Here is a 4,920-nt window from a genome sequence, read left to right as displayed (position 1 = left end):
TTAACCGGCCGCACCGCTGCTAAGGCTTTCCAGGCTTATTTCTGTTGACCGCATTGGTACCCGGAGAGGGTGCTTACCGACCAGGGTCCGGCCTTTGAAGCAGAGGTATTCCAGGAATTCTGCCAGTTGTACGGCTGCAAGAAAATCCGGACCACGCCTTACCACGCCCAAACCAATGGCATTTGTGAAAAGATGAACCACTTGGTCCTGGGCCTCCTCAAGACGTTACCACTGGAAGAGCGGAACCTGTGGCTGGAGAAGCTACCTGACCTGGTCGATATGTACAACAACATCCCTTCCAGCTCTACGAAATGCACTCCAGCATACCTGATGAGAGCTCGTCCCGGCCGGCTACCAGTGGATCTGGAAATGGGCTTGGAAGCTTCAGAAGCACTCCTGTCGACAGCTGAATGGGACACTCGGCGGAGGACACAGTACCGACAGGTCCAGGAGTATGTTGAAAAGAACTTGTGCCGGAGTCAGGGACAACAGGAGCAGTGCTTCAACAAGAAGGCGCCTGCCGGTTCCTTCCAACCTGGGGATGTAGTGCTGAAGCGGAAAAGAAGGGCCCACAAGCTGGATGATCAATGGGAAAAAACCCCGTATGTAGTCCAGCCCACAGGATGGGAGAATGGGAAGGCCTACCAGATCAGCCGTGACCAGGGGGGGACTTTGGCCACGGTTTCCCGAGACCACCTGAAGAAGTGCCCACCAGCATTGAGAGTAGCGGATGAGGCTCCAGTTCCCAGTCCAGTGGAGAAGGAAAAAGAGGTAATCCACACCATGATGGGTGATTTTCCAGCAGACTGGCCTAGACAGAACGGTGCGGTGATCCTTCCAGTGATACTGTTCCCACAACCCGTGGATGAAGAAATGATGGAAACGGTTAACCGCGAGCCAGTGCCCAGGGATGTACCTGTACCCAGCTCCCCTACGCCTCCGCCTGCCCCACATGATAGCAGGGAGGAGGAACTGACTGTTCCCTCTGCCCCACTGCCTGTCACCACTGACACCGGACCCCGAAGGTCCACTCGCCCCAACCTAGGTAGACCCCCACTTAGGTAAAGGGAAACTACTCTTTAAAAGGGGGGGGCTTTATGTGTTGAGTGTACCAGTTTGAAAGTTTTAAATGATAAGTAAAGATGATCAACCAAAGAAGTTTACCTGATTGAACCGTGATTAAACCGGCCGTTGCCGGCAACTGTTGTCCCCGTAGGGACTGTGCAACCATTGCGTAAGGAACTGCTTACGGACAAGCCCGAGAACTTGCAGGGCAACCACAAACTTAGTGCAATGTAAATAAAAATGTTTGTTGGCTTGACACCGTTACTGCCTCCGGAGAGGCTGATTTGGGAGGATGGGCCTGGAGGAAAGGGATGGCCTAGGCCCGCCACTACCGTAACCGGTGGCGATCCTCCGGGGGTTCAGGGGTCCCCTTGGACGTGGGCCCCCTGAAAGAGACAGAACCCGCTCGGGCAACTTGGTGCTGGACTGGGGTCAAGGGGTGCTGCCCGCTTCTTAGGGGCAGCATCAGGGCCAGGTTGTTTGGGTGGGAGAAGAGCGGAAGCTGTACCGTTGTAAAATGTTTATGATGCTTTTACATGTTTTACCGTTTTATTCTTTTTCAGTTGTGAAAATAAAACCGGTGATGGACGGGCAGCCCGCGGACGGTCTGCATTTTACTATAGGGGAATGTGGCGCCCTGGACAAGCCAGGTCGTCACAGGTACTACACCAACACACTCTACACTCCGGCTAGGCACACCGAAGCTAAACACAAATCCTAGTTGCCTTCCTCCAGGGGCTGATGTCCACACCAGGGGGTGGGCCAGGCGGTTGATCCCACCCACCGAGGAGTTCACAGTCCTGGAGGCGGGAAAAGGAGTCAGATTAGAGATCAGTTTTGGAGTTAGAGAAGTGAAGAGGAGAGGAGACTGACCGTGTCCGGGTGTGTGGCCCGGGCACTCAGCAAGGTTGGCAGACGGTGGTGACCTTCTGCAGGAGAGGCTGATTGGAGTGAACCGTACGGACCGGGGATGGGCGGTGGCCCGCCGGTACCAGATCGGGGAGTGAAGAGAAGCCAGCACCATCCGGCAGGGCCTACGGACCCCGACCAGGCTAGGAGTCGCCGTAAAACCGGTCAAATCCGTTAGCGACAGGAACCTCCAGGGTTTCCCAGCAGTCAAGACCCGATTGAAGGCAACAGCTCACACCGTAGAGGGAAGCACAGTCACCGCCAAGGCTACAGTTCCCAGGGCCAGAGCCTGCGGGCAAAAGGGGCTCCCTCAGCATCCATCCAAGCTGGGGAGCGGGTTACCGGTGGGAAGCCCGCTAGATTTTGGGGGAATAAAAGGGGTCCAACACCACATCCCCACAGGTGCACACCCACCCATCAAAGAGAGCTATAAGCCAATACCACCTTCACATTGCCAGTGTACCAAGGACATGTTGAGCAACATGAAGACGGCTGGGGTTATCCGTGACAGTTGTAGCCTTTGGGCAGCTCTGTTGATCCTGTTAAAAAAGAAGGACGGCACCACTCCCCGTATTGAGGAATCGCTAGCTGCATTGAGAACTGCAAATTATTTTTCTACCCTTGATCTCACTAGTCACTATTGGCAAGTGTCCGTTGCTGAGGCAGACCGGGAGAAGACCGCCTTCGCCACCCCTATGGGTCTCTGCGAGTTCAAAAGCATGCCCTTCGAGCTGTGCAATGCGCCAGGAACCTTCCAGAGGCTGATGGAATGCTGCTTGGGACAAGATTTTAGGGTGTATAAAAAGGGAGATTAGATCCCGTGATCCCAACGTATTGTTACACCTCTATAAATCACTTGTAAGGCTACATCTGGAATATGGGAACCAGTTTTGGGCTCCACATTTTAATAAGGACATTCAGAAGTTAGAGTCAGTTCAAAGGTGGGCAACTAGACTACTACAAGGAATGGAAGGCCTCCCATATGATGACAAGTTGAAAAAGTTATTAAGTGATTATTGGCTGCAATGGGGCTTTCTGGCTGGTGCCAGCCTCTCTTCTTAGCACACAGGAACCACAATCCCTACACCATGCTTCAATGGATTCTCTCATCCCAGCCCAGTAAAACTACATATTTTACACAGTCATAAGCAGCCAAAAGGGATCTATTCTATTCAATTGCAAATGATCTAGATAAGACTGAGAATAAGATACTGCACGGGACATAGCAGAGTTGGTCAAGTTGAGTGGAGATGAGTTTGCTATTTGGCACAGCTTTTTGCATCAATAAAGCAAGTAAAAGGTGTGAAAGATAAAAAAAAGGGTGAAAGTGTGAAAAGTGAATTGGCCAAATTGAGGTGCATATAAAGTTTTTGCTTTCTTTCAATTCACTAATGGGGCTCATTTGAATCAGGTGAATTGAGTTCTGCTTTTGGAAACTGGGTTAAGAAGGGGTGCACCGGTCCTGGAGGTACTGCAATACCAGGTCAATGCGTGCAGTGGACAGAGCAAGATTTTTTCCATCTCCTTGTTCTAAAAATCCATTTAATATATGGTCCCCAGAGAGGGGACGTATCAGATATTAAACTGATAAGAACAGATTTAATTTTTTTTTTTTCTGTTATCAGTAGGACTTCAAAATAACAAAGGTGATCGCCTCCCGTTGCCTGGGAACCGTCCAGGCACAAGAGGGCTATGTGTCACCAGAAGGCGCACACACTTCCTCAAGGCCGGCAGACGTGCAATCCCAGGCACCTTCCAGTACCGACCAAGGTAGCGTTCTCCGAAACTACACTTGATCTTAGCCAAAAGGCCGAGAAGCTATAACCCGAATTGGTTACGGCCTTGAGTGGCACCCTGGCCTATACCGGACACATCTTAGGGAGAGGGAGACAAACCCACGCCTACAGAAGACATTTTGTCACCCAAGCCAACCCTTGAAAAGGCTGTTTTGCAGAGCAAAAACAAGAAGAATGGTGCTTTTTGCAGCCGCCGCCCACTGCAATGAATCTGAATAACTCCTCCTTTTGGACACAAGCACCTCCCCTCCCCCTTGCAGTCTTTCCAATTCATGATACAAAAAGACGGACGGACAGGACAGGACAGGACAGGCTGCCTGACTTTCCGTCACTGCCACCCTTTGCCATCCTTGCCCGTAGAAAGCCCTTTCATCATCCCCAAACCCTAATCTTTTCCCTTCCCTTCCCAGATGCGTCTCACTCCCTTTCATTAGGAAGTGAGCGCAGCCTTTTCTCCGTTCTGCACATGCGCGACGTTAAACACAAATGCGCAGGCGTGCGTTCCATTATCCTCACTGCATTCCACTCCAATACAGGAAGTGGGCGCAGCTATTACTACGGTCGCACATAAAAGAACCCACGGCCACCACTGCACATAGCTGACTCCACCACAGGACACCCACTTCTACACCAACGCAGGTAAGACAGGATCGGCACCTCTATGCTCCCGTTACAATCAGGCTCAGTCACCATGTGATAACGCTCTCAACTCTTTAGTTGCAGGCTCCCCTTGCTTCACCTCCACTGGCTGTGCTGCCATTTCCTCTCCCACCTGGAAGGTATACTTTATTCCACTATTTTCCTGTTTCTCTCTTCCCCCTTTTCCCATAACCTACTTTTATCTGCATTTGTGGGGTATCTATATGCTATTTACATCATAGTTTTATTCATTAATATGGAAGGGAAGAGTGCCCATGAGAGTGTTGAACTGCGGAGAGCAAGAGATTAAGCTGCTCCGATTTGCCACCATTGATAAGCTGTTCTCAGTAGATACACATGCTATCCAAACAGCAGCATCCACCATTGCTTCAGCCCACCCATTCAGTGACAGCTCACCAAGTCAGCCAGAGGAGTGGTGTAAGGAATTACACGTAGGCACTGACTCCACACCTTCACATCACAAGAAGGGGGTCTACAGGCTAGTGCAAGA

At 51.1% G+C, this 4,920-nt stretch overlaps 1 pseudogene; it reads right to left on the bottom strand.

Moving 5' to 3' along the window:
* Positions 1-3,420: 3,420 nt before the first annotated feature.
* On the bottom strand, positions 3,421-3,625 carry LOC142257300 (U2 spliceosomal RNA; annotated as a pseudogene).
* Positions 3,626-4,920: the final 1,295 nt, after the last annotated feature.

This window comes from Anomaloglossus baeobatrachus, chromosome 11 (genome assembly GCF_048569485.1).
Source record: "Anomaloglossus baeobatrachus isolate aAnoBae1 chromosome 11, aAnoBae1.hap1, whole genome shotgun sequence".
In the NCBI taxonomy this organism is placed as follows: Eukaryota; Metazoa; Chordata; class Amphibia; order Anura; family Aromobatidae; genus Anomaloglossus; species Anomaloglossus baeobatrachus.
This window is presented reverse-complemented; position numbering and strand designations above follow the sequence as displayed.